Source organism: Pristiophorus japonicus, chromosome 1, assembly GCF_044704955.1.
Source record: "Pristiophorus japonicus isolate sPriJap1 chromosome 1, sPriJap1.hap1, whole genome shotgun sequence".
Classification (NCBI taxonomy): domain Eukaryota; kingdom Metazoa; phylum Chordata; class Chondrichthyes; family Pristiophoridae; genus Pristiophorus; species Pristiophorus japonicus.
The window spans coordinates 429,709,408-429,736,974 of record NC_091977.1 but is presented as its reverse complement, the minus strand read 5'-3'; the positions used below and the strand labels follow the sequence as shown (position 1 = coordinate 429,736,974).

Genomic DNA, 27,567 nt, shown 5'->3' with positions numbered 1-27,567 from the left:
CAAATGGAATGTTGGCCTTTATTGAATGGGGGATAGAGTATAAAAGTAGGGAAGTCTTACTACAACTGTACAGGGCATTGATGAGACCACACCTGGAGTACTGTGTACAGTTTTGGTCTCCTTATTTTAGGAGGGATATACTTGCATTGGAGGCAGTTCAGAGAAGATTCACGAGGTTGATTCCTGAGATGAAGGTGTTGTCTTATGAAGAAAGGTTGAGCAGGTTGGGCCGATACTCATTGGAGTTTAGAAGAATGAGAGGTGATCTTATTGAAACATGTAAGATTCTGAGGGGACTTGACAGGATAGATGCAGAGAGGATATTTCCCCTCGTGGGGGAATCTAGAACTAGGGAGCATAGTTTCAGAATAAGGGGTCGCCCATTTAAAACAGAAACGAGGAGAAAATCCTTCTCTCAGAGGGTCATGAATCTTTGGAATTCTCTACCCCAGAGAGCGGTGGAGACTGGGTCATTGAATATATTTAAGGTGGAGATAGATAGATTTTTGAATGATAAGGAAGTCCAGGGTTATGGGGAGCGGGCAGGAAAGTGGAGTTGAGGCCAAGATCAGAGCATCCATGATCTTATTGAATTGCGGAGCATGCTCGAGGGGCCAAATGGCCTACTCCTGCTCTTATTTCTTATGTTCTTTTGTTCTTATATACTATTAAAATAATTGCTTTTACTTCTGACCTTTGGCCAATGTTGCCTTCTGGTGATCAGCCTGGTCAGTGGGAATCATCTGCCCCACACAACATTATGCTTGATTTGGTCCATGAGAATCATATGACTCATGGTGACTTGCTAGATTTTGTTTTCCAATAATGGTAGCTGGTCTTTCATCTCACATTTTTTGTAGCCCCATTCCTGCTTTATCCTTACCAGCCTGACCCACAGGTGCCTACTTAAGAGACAGGAGTATCCATCTTACTGCACCTGGCTTCTTGCCACTAGCTCTGAGTGCCCCTGGTCCAGGGAATAGGGCCTTGAGTGGTGAAATGGTGAGCAATGGGATGCAGGTGTATTCGTTAATAGGAATGTAGCCGGAATGTGGAGGAGAATGACCCAGGCCAGGAATAGAGCCAGAATATTTACAGTGAGGACGTAGAGCAGAGCTGGAGCACTTGGCCAGGCTCATCTGGGCTGGGAGCCTAAAGGAAAGAAAGAATAAAACACTAATTAGAACTGGTTTTAGGCTCTTTTTTCCTTTTCTTGCTAGAGCTGCAACAAACTTCAAACAACAACTTCCACACAACAACAGGGAGGAAATAAATAATGAATGCATCTCAGGGGGAATAAATAGGAAAACACTTGCTAATTTTAAATAGAATTACTCATAGTTTAATATTTCCATTGCCAAACATGCAGGGTCACCTCTTTCTTTTCTGGTTCTCGAATCAAATTACTGCAGACTGAAATCTGAAACCCAACAATTACATTTTTCAAGCAGTTTTTTTTTGTTGCTATTTGTACCAATCTACAGAAAGAACCAAGTCCAAGTTTAATCATTTGTTATAAACCTCAACCATGGGAACATTTCAAATATGTTACAATAAAATGATATATTCTCAGATTTTAAAATAACAGTAACTACAGGATAATGCAAATGTTTTTATTAATTCTTAAATATCATTTACAAATAGTTTGAAAAACAAACCAGGCGGCAGGCGATTCTACTAAATTCTACTTTCCAAATATTGTCAGCATATTTCACACGCTTTTGATACTTTTTGAATCCTTCAGCTATTAGTTAGGACTTGTGCATTAGTCTTTTCTATCTGCAGAATTTATGAACGATGGTGAGAAATATTATACGTAATCAACAGTAAAAGAAAAGGTGTGTGATAATAGAAGCAGTTCACTGCAAATGAAAAGAATGCAAAACAAGTTTAGAAAAATAAAGTCTAATATACAAAGGATTTTCTTCAACTTCAGGGTTTAACTGACAAGTACACTCTACAGGAAATATAACGATCTGAATTTCCTAGCTTTTAATTTGATAATTTAATTCCACCTCCCCCTGGCAATTTTCTCTCCTGAAGGATGAGGCTCATGCTTGGGTGACGATTAATGAATGCAAGCAACCCTCTCAATTAGCTTTACCCAATTTGTGCAACTAAAATGAATACCATTTGGGATCTTTCTGGGACTAGTAACTATAACATTAGCAATTATAGCAAAAGACATATTTTAATATTGAATAAGGCAAACTAAGCCTTGATTATTTCTTGTAGGATGATCAATGGTGGTAATGTTAACTTTTGGTGATGACAAAGAACAAGCGATAACAGATCGGCCATTTGTTATATACGCCACCGATTTTTCTTCCTATTGAAATCAATGCACAAATGTTGAGATCAATTGTACAATTCCCATTCCTGCATTGGCTGACACCAATTTAGCCCAAACCAGGGACCTTTCTAATATGTATGGACCAGAAGCACACCACATTGTGTACTTATGCAATAAATCAGTGTTTGAACATTTTGTTAATTAAAATTTTAGATGTATTCAGGAAACTTGAGGTTAAACACTTCCATGTATCTTTTGGATGGAAAATGAAATGCTTGCTTTTTTTTTGCTGATGCATTTATTATGACACTACCAAGCTGCAGTCTTATCCAGTGTGCTCAACTGCAATTATTACCATTTGGGATTCTTCTCGGAACAGGACACATGGCATCTTTTAGGATTGAATAAGAAAGTCTGAGTCCTGTCTGATTCTGGGTAGAAAAGCTGTTGGATGTATTGGGGTCTTCAAGAAAGCCAGTTCCCCAGAGAAAGTGGGAAAACTGTTAACTATATTATAAGTAATGCTCATATGTTATTACCTATCAGTGTTATTTCAAGTTTACGAGGGCTGCTTTAATATTTTAATGAACAAAATAATTAGAATAGGCTTTTACAATGACTCAAGTGAGTAAATGGAACATGTGAACATATCAGGAAGGTCCATGGTTTTGAATGATGATTTGTGCTGGGTTAGTGTCAGCTATTGTTGCTGGATGCCTGTTCTGGGGTACTTAAAAGATCCTATGGCACTATTCAAAGAAAAGCCAGGAGTTCTCACAATTTTTCAGCCAACATTCCTCCTTCAACTAACATTGTTCCTTCAATTAACCCCAACAACAAAAACACAAGAAGGGCCACCTGCAGTGTCTGTTGAGGTAACTACATGCTCCATGGTTGACTGCAGACTTACAATAGAGCTTGCTGTAGATTGAGATAGAAGTCAGGAAAAGAAAGCCTAATTTTGTACTTCTTATCCCAGGAGTGCTGAAGTCAATTTTAGAGTGCCCATTCCATTTCTGTATGGCTCAGCTACTTATTGGGAAAAATAATTGAGCCATTGGAGAAGCCATAGTTATAATTTTTATTGAAATTCTGGTTAAAATAAAACACTTCCTTCTAACTTTCCACTCCGTTTTTCTGTTTTGAACCCATTTATGCCATTGAGTTCTAATACCACAAAAACCTGTAGCAAAATCGAGCAGCAGTATTAACTGGTTCGATGGGTCAGAGTAAGAGTTGTATAAACAGTGAATTTGTGACTGAATATAGTGTTGCTAGTGCAGCTACATGCAGTAATGCAGCAACTTACATTTATGTGATACTTCTTGGGTAAAAAGATTTGAGCGCTAGAATCATAGAAGTTTACAGCACAGAAAGAGATCCTTTGGCCCATTGTCACTGTGCCAATTCTTGGCTACAGAAATGCAAAACTAGTTCCATTACTCCACGATCTCCTCATAGCCCTGGAGCTTCCTCTGCTTCAAATATTTATCCCATTTTCTATAAAAGGATGGAATGGACCGTTCCTTCAACTGTTCTCTGTAACAAAGCATTCCGTGCTCTAATAACCCTCTGTATGAAGATATTTCTTTCAATCTCTCTCCTCATGCTTCTCGTGATCATTTTAAATTGAGTGCATTGTAACATTGAGGGTTTGTAGTTAGGTGCCAAGCAGCAAGGTCATGGACTAATGTATGCTCCAAACATACCTGTGATTAACTGATATTTATTATTTACCAAGTATTTTTGATGTAATTCTAGGTCAATCATAACACGGAATAGGGTAATGATCCAATTATGTAATTTATCTAGAGCTCTATTTCAGCAGGAGAACAGAATTGTCTGTAAAAGTCAAAGTCATCACTGCCTTGAATTTCTTTGCAACTGATTCCCTCCAGGAAGCATCTGGTGACCTTTGTAATATCAGTCAGGTAGAAGCTAACCATTAAACAAAAAAAGTCACTGATGCTCTTTTCAGTTCATTTCCTTCTCAGTGGAACCAGATATACAATGAGAGAGAGAGAGAGCTATCCATTTCTACAGACTGGGCTATTAACTGTTAACTTCCTTTTTGTACTTAGGGTTTTAAGTAGTCCTTCAGTTGCATTTCTCTGGTGTTGGTTAAGTGTGATTTTTTTTAATTGCATGGAGAAAACACAATGGCATGTAATTTACGGTCAGTGGTGAAGTAAAGGCACTCGCCACTGGTCTTGAAGAAAGTTGCCTACAGTGATCTCGTGATCTCTGTGGCAAAAACGTAAGGTTTCTCGATGTGTAATTGATTGTAGTGTAGTGAATAGGAGATTCCTAGAGCGATGCAGCTGAGACATCATCAAGCTGTCTAAGCAGCCTATCACATTAAAGAATCCTCACAGACAGCAAACCAGGAAATAAAAAGCAGCTTTTATTCTCACTTTTTAAAAATGTTACCGAGAGCGAAATAAAGATTGAGACTTTTACATGGTGATAAGGTGGAAGCTGAAATATCATGAACAAACTTAAAACATTTTTTTATTGTAATATTTATCATAATGGAGAAATTTGACATTCTACAAATATAAAGATTAGTTTTTCAAGGCCGGAATGGTTGTTTAGCAGTTAATACACTGTTAAAACCCGAGTTACACCTATTCCAGCAACGATGAACATGTAATTGGGTATTTAATAGCGATATTAGCACAGAAAAATTCAAGTTTTCATCAGTTTTCACTGATTGCTGGCTATGCAGTTGGGCAGGGGAGTGCTGTTGCACCGTGCAGTAAATGACTGATCGCAATTTCAGGATTTCCACAATTAGACACGAATGCGCTAATTCCGGAAGTTGCGGTCAGTTTCAAAGTGGTAATGACGATGCGACGCTGACAGTTCACCATCATTACTCACCGCAAAATTCGGGCCAATGTTACAGGAATGTGACTGGCATGGATATTTCCTTTCCCCCATACAAGTGCATACATCCCATGACGAGGAGACCTGCAGATGCACTGTCCTGTTGCTTTAATATTTATATTCCTTAACTCAAATTATTGGATAATTCAAGTATTTTTAGCAAAAAAAACATTGATTATCAGGAGTAGACTGTCATTCATAATTCTCTGTTTTGTCTCCAAACATTGGTGACCAATAAGTTATCTTATTAATTTCTTCAGTGGTGATCAATTGAGGTATGGTTGCAGAGACTACTCATGAGGGCTATGCACTGCCATTCAGAAGACCTTTCCTTTCCCTCCAGGTGATCACCATAGAGGCAGAATGGGAAATCTCACATTAATGAAACATAGAAACATAGAAATTTACAGCGCAGAAGGAGGCCATTTCGGCCCATCGTGTCTGCGCCGGCAGAAAAAGAGCCGCACAACCCTTCGTCAGCAGCCCTAAAGGTTACATATAAACCCACAAACAATGACGTAAAGGTAAAGAGCACCCAGCCCAACCAGTCCGCCCCACACCACTGCAACACCCCTTATACTAAAAACATCTACACTCCACCCCAACTGGAGCCATGTGATGTCCTGAGAGAGGCAAAAACCAGATAAAAACCCAGGCCAATTTAGGGAGAAAAAATCTGGGGAAATTCCTCTCTGACCCATCCAGGCGATCGAAACTAGTCCAGGAGATCACCCTGGCCATATTCTATTCCCTGCAGTACTTACCATTATATCTGCACCAACCTACAAAAGGTCTTCTAGTCTAATCCCAATTACCAGCTCTAGGTCCATAACCCTGCAGGTTACGGCACTTTAAATGCCCATCCAACCATCTCTTAAAAAAGTGGTGAGGGTTTCTGCATCCATCACTCTTCCAGGCAGTGAGTTCCAGATCCCCACAACCCTCTGCGTAAAGAACCCCCCCCCCCCCATCAAATCCCCTCTAAACCTTCCACCAACCACCTTAAAACAATGCCCCCTCGTAATAGCCTCCTCCACCAATGGAAATAGACCCTTACTATCCACTATGTTCAGGCCCCTCAATATTTTGTACGCCTCGATGAGGTCTCCTCTCAACCTCTTCTGTTCCAATGAGAACAAGCCCAGCCTATCCAATCTGTCCTCATAACTAAGATTCTGTTATGTATTTAAACCCTTGCAACCTGTATTACACTACCACCAGAGGGACGACCTGTTGAAGTCCCAAGGGATCCCAGTATCCCTTGGGAGCACGGTATATAACCAGGCCACCCACGAGGTACTCTGAAATCTTATTAAAGAAGCTAAGGTCACACTTGCTTATTGTACACAGTACTCAGTTTCATCCTTTATTGTGAAAGCATCAATTGGCGACGAGGTAACGAACAACTGCGCAAAAATGCAAAGAACAGTTGGTATCCTGGAGAAGTTCTCAGAAGGGAACGATTGGGAGGCCTTCGTGGAGAGACTCGGCCAATACTTTGTGGCCAACGAGCTGGAAGGGGACGAGAACGCTGCCAAACGAAGGGCAATCCTCCTAACTGTCTGTGGGGCAACAATCTATGGCCTCATGAAGAATCTTCTAGATCCGGCAAAACCAACAGCTAAGTCCTATGAAGAATTATGTATGCTAGTCCGGGAGCACCTAAATCCTAAGGAAAGCGGTTTGATGGCGAGATATCAGTTCTGCACGTGTCAACGGACGGAGGAACAGGAAGTGGTGAGCTATGTCACCGAACTAAGGCGCCTTGCAGGACATTGTGAATTTAAGAGATTCCTAGAACAAATGCTTAGAGACTTTTTTGTACTGGGCATTGGCCATGAGGTAATCCTTTGCAAATTGTTGACTGTTGAAACTCCGAATCTAAGTAAAGCCATAACGATAGCCCAGGCATTTATGTCCACCAGCGACAACACCGAACAGATTTTGCAAAGTAAAGTTTCGGCCAGTACTGTGCACAAAGTAACGTCGTATTCAAGCAGGAATATACATGGCAGAACGTACACGCCGGCTGCTGCTGCACAACCTCAGATAACCCAGAGTCTGCCATCAATCTTTAATGCGAGGCAGTTAAAACCTTGTTGGTGCTGTGGAGGTAATCATCGGCCCCATCAATGCCACTTCAAGCACTATGCGTACAACGGTTACAGAACAATGGGACACCTCCAGCGAATGTGCAGGTGAGCTGCAAACTCTGCAAACCACCACGTTGCAGAGGAAGATCGATCCACTGTGGATCAGGCTGAATTGGAGTCTTGTACCGAGGAGGCAGAAGTGTACGGGGTACACACATTCACCACGAAATGTCCACCAATAATGTTGAAAGTTGAACTGAATGGAATTCCAGTATCTGTGGATCTGGACACGAGTGCGAGTCAGTCCATAATGAGTAAAAAGGCCTTCGACAGGCTGTGGGGCAAAAAGGCACACAGGCCCAAGCTCAGCCCCATTCACACCAAACTAAGGACTTACACCACAGAACTGATCCCTGTAATTGGCAGTGCAGAAGTCAAAGTCTCCTATGATGGAGCAGTACACGAACACCCGCTGTGGATTGTGCCAGGGGATGGCCCCACATTGTTAGGCAGAAGCTGGCTGGGAAAAATCCGCTGGAACTGGGACGACATCTGAGCGCTTTCGTCTGTCGACGACGCCTCATGTGCCCAGCTTCGGAGCAGGTTTCCATCGTTGTTCGAGACAGGCATTGGAAGCTTCTCGGGGGCGAAAGTGCAGATCCATTTGGTTCCCGGTACGCGACCCATCCACCACAAGGCACGGCCGTACCGTATATGATGCGTGAGAAAGTGGAAATTGAGCTGGACAGGCTGCAGCAAGAAGGCATCATCGCGCGGTGGAATTCAACGAGTGGGCGAGTCCGATTGTCCTGGTACTTAAAGAGGATGACACGGTCATAATTTGTGGGGACTATAAAGTAACGATTAACTGTTTTTCGCTACAGGACCAGTACCCACTACCCAAGGCAGACGACCTATTTGCGACCCTGGCGGGAGGAAAGACGTTCACCAAGCTGGACCTGACCTCGGCCGACATGACGCAGGAGATGGAGGAGTCTTCGAAAGGCCTTACCTGCATCAACACGCACAAAGATCTGTGATACACTCACAATAAAGGGTGAAACTGAGTACTGTGTGCTCCTTTAATAAGATTCCAGAGTGCAGGTACCTCGTGGGTGGCCTGCTTATATACTGTGCTCCCAAGGAATGCTGGGATCCCTTGGGACTGCAACAGGTAGGCCCTCTGGTGGTCAGGTGTCATGCAGGTTACAAAGGGTTAAATACATAACAGTCTGTTGATCTATAACAGATGCCCGTTCGGGATTCAGTCAGCCGCGGCAATCTTCCAACAGAACATGGAGAGCCTGCTGAAGTCGGTTCCTTGTACAGTAGTTTTCCAGGACGACGTACTGGTTACAGGTCGGGACACCATTGAGCACTTGAAGAATCTGGAAGAGGTTCTTAGTCGGTTGGATCGCGTGGGGCTCAGGTTGAAACGCTCGAAGTGTGTTTTCCAGGCGGAGGAGGTCGAGTTCTTGGGAGGAAGAATCGCGGCAGATGGCATCAGACCCATCGACGCCAAGACGGAGGCCATCAAGAACGCGCCAAGACCACAGAACGTGACGGAGCTGAGGTCGTTCCTGGCGCTCCTTAACTATTTCGGTAATTTCCTACCTGGGTTAAACACCCTACATGCGCTACTGCGCAAGGGAGACGACTGGGTTTGGGGGAATTCACAAGAGGCTGCCTTTACGAAAGCCAGGAATCTGTTGTGTTCAAACAAACTGCTTGTCTTGTATAACCCTTGTAAATGATTAGTGCTCGCTTGCGATTCATCATCATACGGGGTCGAATGTGTGTTACAACAGGCTAATGAATCGGGGATTTTGCAACCGGTCGCTTTTGCGTCCAGGAAGTTTGTCCAAGGCCGAAAGGGCCTACAGCATGATTGGAAAAGAGGCTCTGGCGTGTGTTTACAGGGTAAAGAAAATGCACCAGTACTTATTTGGCCTCAAGTTTGAGCTTGAAACTGACCACAAGCCGCTCATATCGCTGTTCTCTGAGAGCAAAGAGATTAACACCAATGCCTCTGCCCGCATCCAAAGATGGGCGCTCACACTGTCGGCATACAACTATGTAATCCGCCACAGACCGGGCACAGAGAACTGCACTGATGCTCTCAGTCGGCTGCCATTCCCCACCACCGGGGTGGAAATGGCACAGCCTGCAGATTTGCTCATGGTAATGGATGCATTCGAAAACGAAAATTCCCCCGTTACGGCCCGCCAGATCAGGACCTGGACCAGCCAGGATCCTTTACTGTCCTTGGTAAAAAACTGTGTCCTCCATGGGAGCTGGTCCAGCATTCCAGCGGAGATGCAGGAGGCAATTAAGCCGTTCCACAGGCGCAAAGACGAAAGGTCCTTGCAGGCGGACTGTGTTGTGGGGCAATCGCGTGGTCTTGCCCAAGAAAGGCAGAGATACGTTCATTTGTGAATTGCACAGCACCTACCCAGGCATTGTAATGATCAAAGCCATAGCTAGATCCCATGTATGGTGGCCCGGCATCGACTCAGATTTAGAGTCATGCGTGCACTAGTGCAACTCTTGCTCTCAGCTGAGCAATGCACCCAGAGAGGCACCGCTAAGTTTATGGTTGTAGCCCTCCAAACCGTGGACTATGCAGGCCCATTTCTAGGCAAAATGTTCTTGGCTGTCCTAGATGCTTACTCAAAATGGATTGAATGTGCAATAATGTCTGAAAGCATGTCCACGGCCACCATTGAAAGCCTACGAGCCATGTTTGCCATGCACGGCCTGCCTGATGTCCTAGCCATGTTTCACCAGTGCTGAATTCAAGGAATTCATGACTCGCAATGGAATCAAACACGTCACATCTTTTCCGTTCAAACCCGCATTCAACAGCCAGGCAGAACGGGCAGTTCAGATCATCAAGCAAAGCTTGAAACTTGTGTCGGTAGGCTCCCTACAGACCCGACTATCCTGAGTGCTGCTCAGCTACCACACCAGACCCCACTCACACACCGGGGTTCCCCCAGCCGAGCTGCTCATGAAAAGGGCGCTCCAAACAAGGCTCTCTCTTATCCATCCTGATCTCCATGATCACGTGAAGGGCAAGGGGCATCAACGAAGTATGTACCATGACCGCACAAATTTGTCATGCGATATTGAGGTCAAGGACCCTGTGTTTGTACTCAATTATGGACATGGTCCCACATGGCTCGCCAGCACGGTCATAGCCAAAGAGGGGAGTAAGGTGTTTCAGGTCAAATTGACCAATGGACTAACGTGCAGAAAACATTTGGACCAAATCAAATTGCGGTTCACCAACAGCTACGAGCAACCCGAAGAAGACACCACCAACTTTGACCCTCCAACACACACACAAGTGGCAACTGACATCATGGTTGACCACGAAGCTAAACTCACCATCCCAAGCAGGCTGGCAAGGCCGGCTGCCCAGCAGCCCAGTGAAGAATTAACCAACCAAGGTCACAGTTGCTCATTGTACACAGTACTCAGTTTCATCCTTTATTGTGAACGCATCAGATTCTCCATTCCAGGCAGCATCCTAGTAAATCTCCTCTCTAGTGCAATCACATCCTTCCTATAATACGATGACCAGAACTGCACACAGAACTCCAGCTGTGGCCTAACCAAAGTATTATACAATTTAACCATAACCTGCTTGCTCTTATATTCTATGCCTTGGCCAATAAAGGTAAGCATTCTGTGTGCCTTTTTAACCACCTTATCCACCTGGCCTGCTATTTTCAGGGATCTGTGGACAAGCACTCCAAGGTCCCTTTGTTCATCTGCACTATTAAGTGGCCTACCGCTTAATGTGTATCCCCTTTCCTTATTAGCCTTCCCAAAGTGCATCTCCTCACACTTCTCTGAATTAAATTCCATTTGCCACTGCTCTGCCCATCTGACCAGTAGATTGATATCCTCCTGCAGTTCATGACTTTCCTTTTCATTATCAACCACACAGCCAATTTTACTGTCATCTGCAAACTTCTTAATCATACTTACTATATTCAAATCTAAATCGTTGATATATACCACAAAAAGCAAGGGACCCAGTACTGAGCCCTGCGGAATCCCACTAGAAACATCCTTCCAGTCACAAAAACATCCATCAATCATTATTAGGGGACGGTGGGTCTAGTGACAAGGAGGAACTGAAGAATATCCTTATTCGGCGGGAAATTGTGTTAGGGAAATTGATGGGATTGAAGGCTGATAAATCCCCGGGGCCTGATAGTCTGCATCCCAGAGTACTTAAGGAAGTGGCTCTAGAAATAGTGGATGCATTGGTGATCATTTTTCAACAGTCTATTGACTCTGGATCAGTTCCTATGGACTGGAGAGTAGCTAATGTAACACCACTTTTTAAAAAAGGAGGGAGAAAGAAAATGGGTAATTATACACTGGTTAGCCTGACATCAGTAGTGGGGAAAATGTTGGAATCAATCATGAAGGATGAAATAGCAGCGCATTTGGAAAGCAGTGACAGGATCGGTCCAAGTCAGCATGGATTTATGAAAGGGAAATCATGCTTGACGAATCTTCTGGTATTTTCTGAGGATGTAACTAGCAGAATGGACAAGGGAGAACCAGTGGATGTGGTGTATTTGGACTTTCAAAAGGCTTTTGACAAGGTCCCGCACAAGAGATTGGTGTGCAAAATCAAAGCGCATGGTATTGGGGGTAATGTACTGATGTGGATAGAGAACTGGTCGGCAGACAGGAAGCAGAGAGTCGGGATAAACGGGTCCTTTTCAGAATGGCAGGCAGTGACTAGTGGAGTGCCGCAGGGCTCAGTTCTGGGACCCCAGCTCTTTACAATATATATTAATGATTTAGATGAAGGAATTGAGTGTAATATCTCCAAGTTTGCAGATGACACTAAACTGAGTGGTGGTGTGAGCTGTGAGGAGGATGCTAAGAGGCTGCAGGGTGACTTGGACAGGTTAGGTGAGTGGGCAAATATATGTCAGATGCAGTATAATGTGGATAAATGTGAGGTTATCCACTTTGGGGGCAAAAACACGAAGGCAGAATATTATCTGAATGGCGGCAGATTAGGAAAAGGGGAGGTGCAACGAGACCTGGGTGTCATGGTTCATCAGTCATTGAAAGTTGGCATGCAGGTACAGCAGGTGGTGAAGAAGGCAAATGGTATGTTGGCCTTCATAGCTAGGGAATTTGAGTATAGGAGCAGGGAGGTCTTGCTGCAGTTATACAGGGCCTTGGTGAGGACTCACCTGGAATATTGTGTTCAGTTTTGGTCTCCTAATCTGAGGAAGGACGTTCTTGCTATTGAGGGAGTGCAGCGAAGATTCACCAGATTGCTTCCAGGGATGGCTGGACTCTCATATAAGGAGAGACTGGATCAACTTGGCCTTTATTCACTGGAGTTTAGAATGATGAGATGGGATGTCATAGAAACATATAAGATTCTGACGGGACTGGACAGGTTAGATGCAGGAAGAATGTTCCCAATGTTGGGGAAGTCCAGAACCAGGGGACATAGTCTTAGGATAAGGGGTAGGCCATTTAGGACTGAGATGAGGAGAAACTTCTTCACTCAGAGAGTTGTTAACATGTGGAATTCCCTACCGCAGAGAGTTGTTGATGCCAGTTCATTGGATATATTCAAGAGGGAGTTAGATATGGCCCTTATGGCTAAGGGGATCAAGAGGTATGGAGCGAAAGCAGGAAAGGGGTACTGAGGGAGTGATCAGCCATGATCTTATTGAATGGCGGTGCAGGCTCGAAGGGCCAAATGGCCTAATCCTGCACCTATTTTCTATGTTTCTATATTACCCTTTGCTTCCTACCTCCAAGCCAATTTTGGATCCAATGCCACTTTGCCCTAGATCCCATGGACTTTAACCTTTATGACCAGTCTACCATGCAGGAGATTATCAAAAGCCTTGCTAAAGTCCATATATACTACATCGTGCGCAATACCCTCATCGACCTTCTTGGTTACCTCATCCAAAAATTCAATCAGGTTAGTCAAACACAATCTTCCCTTAACAAATCCGTGCTGACTGTCCCTAATTAATCCTTGCCTATCCAAATGCAGATTTATCCTGTCTTTCAGGATTTTTTGAGAAATACAAACTTTGTTAAAGTCAAAAAATGAGTCAAGCCAAACACCCCAGCAGGACAAGCAGCAGGTGTTTTGGTCCACATTGTTGTCATCCCCAAAAGAAAGCTTTGCCACATCCTACATTTCTGAAAAAAATAAATGATTCCTCAAAGAAGAAAATTTCAAAGTGATTTGAAATCAGATTTCCATTAGTCTAATATGTGCTCCAACTTTGTCCTCAAATGAGTACACTGTCAGAATGGACATTTTGTAACGAAAGAGTCATCATTGGCAGTTCCTCGGAATCGAGGAAGACTTGCTTCCACTCCTAAAGTGAATTCCTTGGTGGCTGAACAGTCCACTACGAGAGCCACAGGCCCTGTCACAGGTCGGACAGACATTTGTCGGGGGAAGGCGGGGGTGGGACTGATTTACCACACGCTCCTCCCGTTGCCCACGCCTGACCTCTTCACGCTCGCGGCGTTGAAATTTGAAGAGCTCAACGCCCTCCAGAATGCACTTTCTCCATCTCGGACAGTCTTGGGCCAAGGACTTCCAGGTGTCAGTGGGGATGTTGCACTTCACCAGGGAGGCTTTGAGGGTGAGTAGATGAGGGTGGGCAACATTGATCATCATCATCATCATCATCATCATCATCATAAGCAGTCCCTCGAATCGAGGATGATTTGCTTCCACGTCAAAAAGTTCACAAGTGTTTCAACGTAAGGAACTAAAATTCCAGGTCCCGAAAGAAATCTTGAAGGGTGGAAGATGCCTGTGCGTGGATTTTTTTGACATGTGGTGGCCGTTGCACACCAGCCGCCATACGGACTTGACAGAGCTAGGTCTTGGTCCAGTGGCAAGGATTAACCAATATGACTGGGGACCAGCTCTGCTGCACCGACCTAGTGCGCACACATATCGCAGTGTGGGCTGGCCAGTGCTGCCCCTGGGCCCTTGCCTCTTCTGGGCCCCAAACTCACACCTCTCCTGGGCCCTGATCACATCCCTCTACGATTTCTCGCGACTCCTTCGCCTCGATCTCGCCGCTCCTGCTGTATCTGCCCACGCTCCAATCACTGACCTGGATCTTGGTGACGTCTCTCTTCACTGCCATTGCTCTCCTGCTCCAGCATGTGCTGCTTCCTGGAGTGGTGTGCTGCTACGCTGCTCCTTTCGCTGCCCGGCCTGCTCCGATGGTGCTCACAGGCCAGGGGCCGCTCAGCCTGCTGGGCCAGACCGCCATGCTGCTCCTTCCGCTCCCAGTTTTAGTGCAAAGAACTATTCTTGAGCGGCCCCCGGCCTGCAAGCGCCATTGGAGCAGGCCGAGGAGCAGAAAGAGCAGTGTGGCGGCCTGGCCCAGCAGGCTGAGTGGGCCCCGGCCTGCGAGCACCATCGGGCAGCATTACGGTCAATCTGAATGATGGTTAAAGGGTTTGAAATCAAGAACAAAATGAAGAATTTGATTCCTTATCAGTTCTTGGACTGGTGTAGTACTTTTATATTGAAGGTACTTCTCTGTACTTTGTTCTTCCTGCTTAATTACATATTAAATAAAAAATAGTGACATCTGTTTGGCCTGGAGGTTTTCTCGCTGACAGTCTTTTACGAAGAAAGGTTAGGCTAGACAATGTGTGCACATACATTGGAGGAAGAGCTAAAAAATACTGTGGGAAAGCAACTGGCCATAGAAAGAAGAAAACATTAATCAAATGTATCACCAGACATAAAATGGGTGCAAAGCATACCAATTTAGTTGTGGGTCAGTCTGTGTAGGTGTTCGTCACACTGCTAAATTCGTGGAACCCTTTTTTTAGGTGTCATGGGCAAATGCCTTAAACAGACGTTGTAAAGTCCTGACCCTGCAGTACAGACTTACACGGGGCACTTGCTGAAGTCAAGGTCACTCTGGACCTGCACCTTTATTTCACAGCTCTCGAGTGCCTGAGACCTGCCTTTATATACCTGTGTGGAACAGGTATGCAGTGTCTCCTGCAAGTGCACCCCTGATGGTAAAGTATGCTTGTGGTTACAGGTCATATCTAGTTACAGTCATGTATAGCATGGTAAGATACAGTTATATACAGTAGTGTGAGATACATGACAGACATTTGGTCCCTTGAATATGTTAATAAGGTGTCTAATCCTCTTGAAGGTTCCCTTTAGAAAATTAGTCACTGATGAGTGGGGTAGGGTAGCTCCTGTGGCTGCTAATTAAAGGTAAATTTAAACATTAAAAAAAAATCTTCCTATCGAGCCATAGGTGTCAGGATCGCCCCTCCCCTTCAGGAGTTTGCTTCAATCTCTCCCCCTTCTTGGTACTTTTGCCCTGCTGTTGGCGAGACAGCCAGCCTTGAAATGTTTTTCTCTCAGTTGAGTTGTGTTTAGAGGCATGACCAGTGTCGGCAGCTCGCTCTGAGTATGTAGATCGATAGAAATTAGTAATCGGGCCTCTGCAGAACCTGGGCTTGAAAGCAGGCACAGACTAATTTCTACCCTGTTGAGTCTCTTTTTACCCTGCCAACATCAACACATCTTTGTCATTGTCAACAATGGTATTGTCACAGGCCACTGCCACTTTAGAGATTATAAAGGTGTCACTTGGAACAGCGTCCACACTAAGAACCATGTATTTTATTATTAAATAATAAACCTTAGCTTGATGCATCTTCCAGTTATATGACATATGGAAGACAGGCTATTTCAAGTGACAGCTTCTGGGGAAGTGGAGTTGAGTCCATGATCAGATCAGCCATGTTCTTATTGAATGGCGGAGTAGGCTCGAGGGGCCAAATGGCCTACTCCTGCTCCTATTTCTTATGTTCTTAGACCAGTCTGTTCAAGCCAAAGGGACGCTGGATGCTTGCAACAGGTAACTTGTCAGCAGGTCAAAACTAAAAACGAAAGAGAGCGGCTTACTAGATTAGAAGGAGGATCCACTGGAAATGTCATCCGCAGTCTTGGGTCTTTTTTAGCCGGGAGACGTGTGATTCCCAGAGTATTATTGTTCATTAAAAGTTGAAATGAAAAGTTCAAAAGACAATTGTTTGGCTATTTCCTCACAAGGTGGTCAATGACCTTCTTTTACAGTTTTCTTCCAGTTACTGCTGGCAGTAGATTCTGATTTTCATTTGATTCAAATTATGGTTTGGTGCGTACAATAGTTACTTGTAAGGGCAGCTGACTTCCTCAGTGAAAGAACTTTGGCTTTGTTTTGCAGGATCGGGTGAAAAAAAAGTTTGTTTCAGTCTTCTATAACACAAACAGCTGGATTCACGGGAACCATGGCAACAGGTCACATGATTAAGTGTATTAGATTGCCTGGCAGCAAGTGCACTGAGGAACAGGAGGAGAGTACACACAGAGGCCTGGCCCTTAAGATGAAGCATTGTTTATTTTGGGTTGCACATACAGTTAAACATGGTCAATACGGAATCTTCTTGCACACATTGTTCCTGCATTGCTGAACCAGCACTATTTGGACACATTATTGTTTAGGTGTGGTACTGTATACCAGGTAAGAAGAAATGGATTTCATTTTGAGAAGCTGGAGATTTCGGCCTTGTGAATGATGCCTTATTAGTTCATGTTGTTTCGTTTTTGAAGTTGAAAATCTGTCGGTGTATAACCTATTTTAGGTTTTGACACAGATTTAATTATACTATTACAAATGTGTTCAGGATCTATGCCCAGGCAAGCACAAGCAGTTCTCCATTGTAGACCATTGTGTTCTGTGATTTTAGGAAGCAATGCTTTGTAAATAAAGTCATCAATAGTAAAATGATCATCAATTCTGGACCTAGTTCAACTGCAGTTTACAATTCTGGCTTTAATTACCCCACCAAACTGTCAAGATAATTGTCATGTGCAGGGATATTAAAACTTAATGGCTACAATATTATGTGGTAAATTCAGATTATAACTTCAGAGTAAGCAAGGAAAGTAAATGGGAAAAAGTATGTTTAGAAAAGATACCAGGAAAAATATAAAGAATTGATAAATGTTTGGATTGGCTTGCCAGGTAGAATAATAAAGTCAAAAACAATTGTGAATTTTAAAAATACAGTTGAATATCTTGATGTGGAAGTTTGGGTGTTGGAGGTGTGAGCTTTGATGGACAAATGGCTTTTCTCCTCCTTGACTGCTCATTTTCTTGTTAGGCCCCTGTTACAAAGAGGGTCATCCATAAAACTTACTTTTCCCATGCAGAGCAAGCTAACAAGTTTTACTTTCAGCTCGACATAATTAGATCTAATTGCAGTCTAACTTTTAAAGCTTGTTAAGTTAGCAAAATAGATTGTTCAAGTATGTAGCTCTGACAGTTGTAGTAACAGATAAAGTAACACCAGAAAATGTGGGTTTGTATTTGCCAATGACTTGATTTTTATTTTTATGTTTATAGCTTCCAGTGCTAAATTGATCTTACATCATGTTACTTTCCCAGCAATGTATTTAAAAAGCTGCACTGGATTATTGACTGACAAAGGCAGGTGTGTGGAAAGAATTCATGTTAGAGGACACGGTTGTAATGGATTTGCAAACCTCAATGGAACTGGGCTGACATTTTGACCACAAGCCTGTTTTTGCATAGGATGACTGAACTGCATTTCAGTAGAAGGTCACTTTCGGCATCATTGAGTTCTGTACATAAGTCATTTTTATCTTTTATATGTTGCTTAAAAGGATGGAAAGTCAAGAGGGAATATTTTTATTGAAAGTACCAGACCAGGGGTGTCAAACTCAATTTATATAGTGGCCTTGATCCAATATCCTTGCACTTGGCATGGGCCATAGTCAACAAAAATTATTTGGATGCATAAATTTGTGTTTCGCCTTTCTTTGCCCGTAAATCGGTTTCAATATATGGCGATTTCTAGGTACGAGGTCTGCACCTAATCTGTGCTGGCAGGATGGTCGCCGCCATATCACTGGCCTCACTGTTATTAGGCGTACCTATCAACTGCCTGAAATCAGCCTGGGATCAATTTAAATAGGCAAAGCAGCGCCCTGCGTCTGTTTCAGGAACCTTCGGCAAAATGCGAGAAAAATTAGGTGGAGTATGTGCTGGGCAGGCTCCGACTATTTGTCTGTTCCAGTTCTATAGCGGTTCTTAAAGGGACCGCCGGAGGTCGCTGAAGAAACAGTAGGGAAAGATTGCCTCTCATAGCTCCATAGCACTACTGAAATCTCCACCACCCACTTCCCAGTACTTGCTGGCGATGCAACATACCCGAATTTGATCCCCGACATCGGACGAGCTGCTTCTGACGGTGCACGGGCGGCTCATCTCTGTTATTAAAATGAAGCTGGAGGGCCAATTTCAGAGGAGCCTCGAGCCCCAGCTACCAATCAAGCCTGGCGTTGTTCGTGGGGTTTGTTGCCCTGAGAGAGGAGCCAAAGGAACGGGGCAGTAGATTGCGGTTGTGCTACTTGCTGCTCCCGTCCTCTCCCAGCCCAACGTGAACAGTGGCGGTTGCAACTTGCGATGTAAAATCAAGGCTTGCAACGCATGTCTGTCCATGTTTCCTATTCTCCCACCAGGGGAAGCAATCTTTCATTTATCTGCAGTGAAGGCCCCAGATTTTACTCATCACTTTATTGGCAGCTCCCCTTGTTTCTGCTTCTGCTACTCCCCGTTCTGTAGGAAATGCTGGGTCCCACCTCACCACACTCCATCTTCTAGTCCTCTCTTCTCCCTTCCCCCATCCTCCCCAATCCGCAATGCCAGATTCGCTCCGTCCCGTGAGCACCCAAGCCCAAACCCTATATCCCTTTCCCACTTTGTTCCCCCGGTCCCCTGTCACCCTCTCCCTCTCTTTCCCCCACCCCCAATTTCAAACTCCAAAACCCTTTGAGTCTCAATCTGGACCCCCACCCTCCCGCCCCCGAGTCTCAATCTGGGGACCCCTCCCCATCCCCCCACCTGAGTCTCAATCTGGGGACCCCCTCAAGCCTCAATCTGGGGACCCCTCCCCCCCCCCCCGAGACTCAATCTGGGGACCCCCTCGAGCCTCAATCTGGGGACCTGCCACCCCTTCAAGTCTCAATCACCCGACCTGCCCAGCTCTCAATCTCCTGATGCCCCGGGTCTCAATGTGTCCGCCTCTCAACTCAATCTCTCGCACCCGTATCGCTTGACGCCCCATGCTCCCCCCCTCCTCCCCCCCCCCCCCGATTCACAATCTCTCGACCCCTCCCCGCCTCCGAGTCCCAATCTCCTGACCCTCCGGATCTGAATCTGTGGACCTGTCCACCCGCCCCCCCCACCCCCCCCGGCTCTCAATCTCCCGACCCCCCGAGTCACAATCTCTCTTTCCCCCTCCCCCACCCCCCGAGTCCCAATCTCCCCCCCCCCTCTCCACCGCCGAGTCCCAATCTCTCCCCCCACACCCCTGATTCCCAATCTCCCCCCCTCCCCCACCGCCGAGTCCCAATCTCTCGACCGCCCCCCCCCCCCCCACCGAGTCTCAATCTGTGAATCCCCCCTCGAGTTTCAATGTGTCAACCGCCTCCCCAAGTCTCAATATCTTCACCCCCGCCCCGCCCCCAGTTTCGATCTCTTGGCCATCCCCCCTCTCGAATCTCATTCTGTGGACCCTGCACTCCACGTCTCAATCTCTTGACCCCTCCCGAGTCTCATTCTGTGGACTCCCCCAAGTCTCAATGTGCCAGTCTCAATATCCTGACCCCGCCCCCCCCGACTTTCAGTCTCTTGGCAACCGCCCCCCCCCCCCGAGTCTCAATTTGTGGACCCCCCCCATCGAGTCTCATTCTGTGGATCCCCCCGACCCCCCCCCCCCCCCCCGAGTCTCAAATGCCGGCCCCCCGAGTTTCATTCTGTGCTCCCCTCCGCCCCCCCTATCGAGTCTCATTCTGTGGACCCCCTCTCCCCGCCCCCCCCCAAGTCTCAAATGTGTGCCCCACCCCCATCCCCCGAGTTGCAATCTGTGGACCGCCCTTCCCCCTCCCCCTGCATCTCAATCTGTGGCCTCCCCCTCCCGAGTCTTATTCTGTAGACCGCCCATCCCGAGTCTCAATCTATCGACACCCCCCAACTCAATCTCTTGACCCCCCATGTTTCAATCTGTGTACTCCCCCCACCTGAGTCTCAATCTCTCAAAAACCCCTGAGTCCCAATCTCGCGACCCCCGCCAAGTTCCAATCTCTCAACCGTCCTCCCCCCTCGTGTCTCTAACTCTTAACCTTCTCAAGTCTAGACATTCCTTTCAGGAGAAAGCAGCAGCCTGGTGCAGGTAATAGAAACATGGAAACATAGAAAATAGGTGCAGGAATAGGCCATTCGGTCCTTTGAGCCTGCACCACCATTCAATAAGATCATGGCTGATCATTCACCTCAGTACCCCTTTCCTGCTTTCTCTCCATACCCCTTGATCCCTTTAGCCCTAAGGCCCATATCTAACTCCCTCTTGAATATATCCAATGAACTGGCATCAACAACTCTCTGCGGTAGGGAATTCCACAACTCTCTGAGTGACGAAGTTTCTCCTTATCTCAGTCCTAAATGGCCTACCCCTTATCCTAAGACTATGTCCCCTGGTTCTGCACTTCCCCATCATCGGGAACATTCTTCCCGCATCTAACCTGTCCCGTCCCGACAGAATCTCATTAGTTTCTATGAGATCCCCTCTCATCCTTCTAAACTCCAGTGTATAAAGGCCCAGTTGATCCAGTCTCTCCTCATATGTCAGTCCTGCCATCCCGGGAATCAGGCTGGTGAACCTTCGCTGCACTTCCTCAATAGGTTTTTAAAAATCATCTTTTATTCCTATTTCAGTTAATCCAATATATGAATGGCAGAATTTGTTTGTAAATGAGCTTGCAAAATGTGGGACTACTGTAGCACCTTCAGTTATTTATATTTTGTTTGTATGCACTTGTTCACCTTCTTGGTACCTCTGTAGTTTTGGTCTCCACATTAAAGGAAGGTTGGTGAGGCAATAAAGAGGGTGTAGCACAGATTCATTAGGATGCTCCCTGGTATGAAAAAATACAGAGGTGAAGAAAGACTTCAAAAATTAGGGCTGTTTTCATTAGAACAAGAGACTAAGGGGTGATTTGATAGAGGTGTTGGAATTTAGGAAGGGATGCTACAAAGTAGACTGTTTTTTTGTCATTGAAGGGTCTAGGATGAGGGGACATAGACATATTGGCCCCAAGTTTCCACACGATAAAAAACGGGCGCCCGTCCGAGCTGGGCGCCCGTTTTTTGCGCCGAAAACGGCTCCGGAAAAAAAACGCACGATTCTGGAGCGCACTGCAGCTCCATGTCTGCTTGGCGCGGCGCCCAGGGGGGCGGAGCCTACCACTCGCACCAATTTTGTAAGTGGGAGGGGGCGGGTACCATTTAAATTAGTTTTTTTCCTGCCGGCAACCATGCGCGTGCGCGTTGGAGCGTTCGCGCACGCGCAGTGTGAAGGAAACATTGGCACTCGGCCATTTTTGTAGTTCTTTGTAGCTGTTTAATTTTTGAAAATTTTTTTTAAAAAGCACATTGCCATCAGCACATCAGCACTGAGGCTTTTTGCAGCAGTGAGAAGGCTGCAGGAAGCCTCCGAAAGTTGAGGCAGTCGTTTCCCGATGGCCTCCCCCCCCCCCCCTGCCGTCGGGGAATGGCTGCTGAACTTGTGAGGTTTCCTGCAGCCTTCTCACTGTCTCCTTCCCCCCACCGCCCGCCGTCTGGAATGGCTGCCTCCCCCCCCGCTGCGTTCGGTCGGTCGGTTGGTCGGTCGGGCCCGCACTCCCTCCCCCCTCCCGCCCGCTGTCGGGAACGGCTTCTTCCTTCCCCCCCCCCCCGGCGGGAATGAACGGCTGCCTCAACTTGTGAGGCTTCCTGCAGAATTCTCCCTGGCTGAAGCACTTTCACACAGGTAGGAAGATGGTTTATTTAATCTTTTCTTTGCTTATAAATTTTTATTCAGGTGATTTATTTGTATAATATTTGTATAAGTATAAATAAGGATTTATTATAGAATTTAATGACTTCCCTTCCCCCCCCCACCTCGTTCTGGACGCCTAATTTGTAACCTGCGCCTGATTTTTTAATGTGTAGACAAGGTTTTTTCAGTTCTACAAAAATCTTCACTTGCTCCATTCTAAGTTAGTTTGGAGTACGTTTTCACTGTGGAAACTTTGAAATCAGGCGTCAGTGGCCGGACACGCCCCCTTTTGAAGAAACAATTCTGTTCCAAAGTGAAACTGTTCTAACTGACTAGAACTGCAGAAAAAAAAATGTGGAGAATTGCGATTTCTAAGATAGTCCGTTCTCCACCAGTTGCTCCTAAAAATCAGGTGCAAATCATGTGGAAACTTGGGCCCATTTAAATTTACGAGATTTAAGACAGAGAGCAGAAGAAACTTTTTTTTTACATGAGAGTTGCGAGGCTATTGAACTCACTACTGGAAGCAGTGATTGAAGCAGAGAACATGTTAACATTTAAAGATTGGTAAGACAAGTGGTTGAAGGACAGGATGATCAAGCTGATTGGAAACAGAACTGCACATGGGGTTGAAACTACTGCTCCTGTGGAGAATAAACTCCAACACAGACTGATTGGGTTGAATGACTTGTTTCCGTTTTGTAATTCTGTATAATTTACAGTTTATTGTTATTTATCCACTAACCATTTTCTCATATTTCTTTTGACCCGAGCCCCATTACTTAGTATAGGATTAACAATGTCCGAATCAGACAAGCATAGAAGGCAGCTGGGGAAGGGAATTCTGTACAAGGCTTTTAAAAAATTTGTTCGGAAGGTGGAGAAAATGTTTTGCAATTAAAGGTCAACTGAAGTGGGCATAATTTAAAAGTAATATGTAGGAGTCACAAAATCTAACGGGCTAAAGATTCGATTGCGTGGTGACCATTGTTTGGGTGCGACGGGTGCCGTTTTGGGTCACTCCACTTTCCTGCACTATCCCCATATCCCTTGATTCCCGTAATATCCAAAAATCTATCAATCTCTGTCATGTATGTAACCTTCATGTAACAACACTGCATACTATACACACCTAAGAAATGCACACCTTGACCACAGGGGGTGAACTTGTGGGAGACACTCCGAGCCTGGTCTTTCAGGTATAAAAAGGGAAGCTCCACCCACCTTCATCACTTCTTGGTCCTGTGAATAAAGGTTAGGTCACAGAGTGACTTTGTCTGCAGAATGTGCCTCGTGTGAATTTATAGTACTGTGTAAGGACACAACATTTGTCGACGAGAATCGGGAATCAACGACTCACGAGAATGGCCACCGGTAGCACAGAGGAACGGTACAGTGTTGGTGAGGACTGGGACGATTTAGTTGAGAGGCTCCAGCAGAGCTTTGTCACGAAGGATTGGCTGGGAGAGGCAGCGGCTGACAAGCGAAGGGCGCATCTACTGACCAGCTGTGGACCTAAGACGTACGCGCTGATGAAAGAACTGCTCACACCCGAGAAGCCGGCGGACAAAACCTTCGAGGAGCTCAACAAACTGATCGGTGAGCACCTCAAACCGGCGAGCAGTATATATTGGCCTGACACCAATTCTATACTCACCGACGTCGGGAAGGACAGGGCATACCTGACTTTGTTACGGACTTTCGGCACTTGGCCAGCCTCTGTAAGTTCACAGACGCCTGCAGGGGGGAGATGTTACGGGATTTCTTCATTGAGGCATTGGTCATGCCGGGATTTTCAGAAAGCTAATTGAGACCAAGGACTTGACCTTGGAAGCGGCGGCGTTGATCGTTCAAACCTTCATGGCGGGGGAGGATGAAACCAAGATAATATACGCGCGCAACTTTCCTTCCAACGTGGCGATGGATCAGGGAGTTAACATTGTAAACGTGACTCAGAACCCCGCAGGTAGGCAGTAACAGACTCTAGAGTGGGTCATCAGCAGAGACAATGGCAGATTGAACGGACAATTACACCATCACAAGGAACAATACGTCCCAGGGTGGGGCCATTGACACCCACTTACAGAGTACTCAAGAGTAATCAAAGAGACAATCTGAGAGGAATGCCTGGTAACAGCCCTTTTGTTCACAACGATCTCAGCTCATGCTGGAGGTGCGGGGGCAGACATGCTGCAAAAACCTGCAGGTTCCAACAATTCATCTGCAGAAATTGTAACTTCAGTGGACATTTAGCCAGAATGTGCAGGAAGCCCGCAGTGAGGCTAATTTATGAGGCAGATGAACCACAAGAGGGGTCTGCAAGGCAGGGTGATGCTTGGGACACCGTAACGGACGCTGAAGTTCAGCGGGTTCAGGTGACAAACATCCACAGCTCATATACAAAAACGCCACCTATGATGATGAAAGTCCTATTTAACTGCATCCTGGTATGCATGGAGCTGGACACAGGTGCCAGCCAGTCACTTATGAGTGTCCAACAATTCGAGAAACTATGGCCACTCAGAGCTAGCAGACCCAAACTAGAATGCATTGACACGCAATTACAGACGTACACCAAAGAGATCATCCCAGTGCTAGGCAGTGCAATGTTGGTGGTCACACATAATGGATCAGAGAACCGGCTGCCACTCTGGATTGTCCCGGGAAATGATCTCGTGCTTTTGGGGGGGAGCTGGCTAGCCGAGATGAACTGGAAATGGGGGGATGTGCATGCCATTTCATCTGTGGAGCGAAGTTCATGCTCACAGGTCCTACAGAAATTTGAGTCACTATTTCAACCTGGTGTCGGGACTTTCAAAGGTACCAAAGTTGTGATACGCATCATCCCGGACGCCAGACCAGTGCACCATAAAGCCAGAGCTATGCCGTATGTGATGCAGGAGAAAATTGAGAGTGAGTTGGACAGGTTGCTAAGAGAGGGCATAATTTCGCCTGTTGAATTCAGCGACTGGGCAAGCCCCATCGTCCCTGTTCTAAAAACGGATGGTTCGGTCAGGATCTGTGGTGACTACAAGGCCCCTATCAACCGAGTGTCACTACAAGACCAATACCCGCTTCCGAGAGCGGAGGATCTTTCCGCCACGCTGGCAGGCGGCAAGCTGTTCACCAAGTTGGACCTCACTTCAGCCTACATGACCCAGGAACTGGCTGAAGAATCCAAGCTACTGACCACCATCACCACGCACAAGGGGCTGTTTGTCTACAACAGGTGTCCGTTTGGCATTCGTTCAGCAGCCGCTATCGTTCAAAGGAACATGGAAAGCCTGCTCAAATCCATCCCTGGAACAATTGTATTTCAGGACGAAATCCTTATCATGGTTCGAAACACCGAGGAACACCTCCACAACCTGGAGGAGGTGCTACGCCGACTGGACCGGGTAGGCCTGCGACTAAAGAAGTCCAAGTGTGTGTTTTTGGCCCCAGAGGTCGAGTTTTTGGGCAGGAGGGTTGCCGCAGACGGGATCCGGCCTACCGAATCCAAAACTGAGGCGATTCGTCGTGCGCCCAGGCCCGGCAACACATCGGAGTTGTGTTCATTTCTGGGACTCTTGAACTACTTCGGGAACTTTCTGCCGAACTTAAGCACATTGTTGGAGCCGCTACACATGCTCCTGCGTAAGGGTTGAGATTGGTTTTGGGGGCCTGTCAGGAACGGGCGTTCAATTGGGCGTGGAACCTACTTTGTTCTAATAAGCTATTGACCTTGTACAACCCCTGTAAGAAATCGGTTTTGACATGTGATGCATCATCCTATGGGGTTAGGTGCGTGTTGCAGCAGAGTAATGATGAGGGCCAACTCCAACCTGTGGCTTATGCCTCCAGGTCGCTCTCCCAAGTGGTCAGACTTAACAATGGACAGATATGCCGCAAGCATCTGGACCAAGTAAAAAAAAGGTTCAGCATGGACACTGAGGAACCTGAGGAAGATCATGAGATGCTACCCACACCATCGCCAGTGAATGAGCAACAAGAACTTTCAGCAGCATGCACAGTCCCTACGGCCAGCCCGGACGAGCCGGAATCACCACAGAGGGCAAAGACGCATGCCAAGGCTCAACAACCAGAGCCCCAACTGCGGCGCTCCACGAGAGAGCGTCGACCGCCTGAAAGACTTAATCTTTGACCCCACAAGACATGGGGGGGAGGTGATGTCATGTATGTAACCTTCATTAACAACACTGCATACTATATACACCTAAGAAATGCACACCTTGACCACAGGGGGTGAACTTGTGGGAGACACTCCTAGCCTGGTCTTTCAGGTATAAAAGGGGAAGCTCCACCCACCTTCATCACTTCTTGGTCCTGTGAATAAAGGTTAGGTCACAGAGTGACTTTGTCTGCAGAATGTGCCTCGTGTGAATTTATAATAGTGTGTAAGGACACAACAATCTCTGTCTTGAGTATACTCAAAGATTGAGCCTCCACATAGTATGTAAAGGAGTCATATCGTGGCGTCAATCAGCGTTCTATGCTTATTTGACGCCAGCGCTGCCATTTCCATCCTCAATGCTGGGAGTAACGCGCTGTATTACGTCATGCAGCTCAACACACGTTCAACAGCTGTAGAGACCCCCTACCAGCGATATTTAAAGGGATCATCAACCATTCTCAGTTGCTGATTAATTTCTACTGGCTCTGTGTAAGTTTGTGGAAGTGTTTGGAGAAATCTAGAGTTGTTTAATGTTGGTGAGGGGACAGGGAGTGGTGCTGCAAATGAAAGAGGCCTTGCTTCTGACTTTAAAGTTTCTGGTCAGACCACTTGCTCCCAGTCATGCGTGCTCTAGTTGTCATCCCCTTGGCCTGCAGCATGACAGGGAGATGGAGCAGAGGCAGCGAAGAAGAGAACAAGCTGCTCGCAGAGGCAGGAGGAGGAGGGGGAGAAGAGCTCTCAGATTTTTTTCAAGGGCATCGATGCTGATGGAATAGATAGCAGTTGAAGTTGAGATGGCAGATGCAATCTGTCAATGGTGAGAGAGGTTGCCCCAAGCAGGTGACACTGGATAGAGAGTTCACTGCAAACATTTCAAATCTCCATAAAGCTGAAAAGTGTATTCCAATTCTGAAGGCTCCAGCTTCTAAGATTGGAAATTGAACAGCTGTGAAATGGTAGCTTTTATACCACTTCTGCACCTATCAACTAGACAAACTAATCCAGAATTGTTGAGAATCCAACATACTTACCTGGCATGATCCCCGCTGGACGGGAACATCATAAAAAAACTTGGGCCTTGAAATTGGCTTCCTTGGTGCCTCCCGTTATCGCATCCGGGGGCCAGTAAGATTCCAGCCGGAGTGTGAGAAGCATGG

The 27,567-nt window shown here is 46.1% G+C and overlaps 1 protein-coding gene across 14 annotated transcripts in view; it reads left to right on the top strand.

The window, feature by feature from the left end:
* dtna (dystrobrevin, alpha) overlaps positions 1-27,567 on the top strand; it is a 709,829-nt gene that overhangs the window by 220,000 nt on the left and 462,262 nt on the right. For 2 of the 14 annotated variants that reach the window (XM_070892667.1, XM_070892655.1), the window contains exon 2: positions 16,560-16,856. The exons of the other annotated variants lie outside the window; for them this stretch is intronic. The gene's annotated coding sequence lies outside the window, so the exon portion shown is untranslated. The remainder of the gene's footprint in view (positions 1-16,559; positions 16,857-27,567) is intronic. 14 annotated transcript variants of the gene reach the window in all.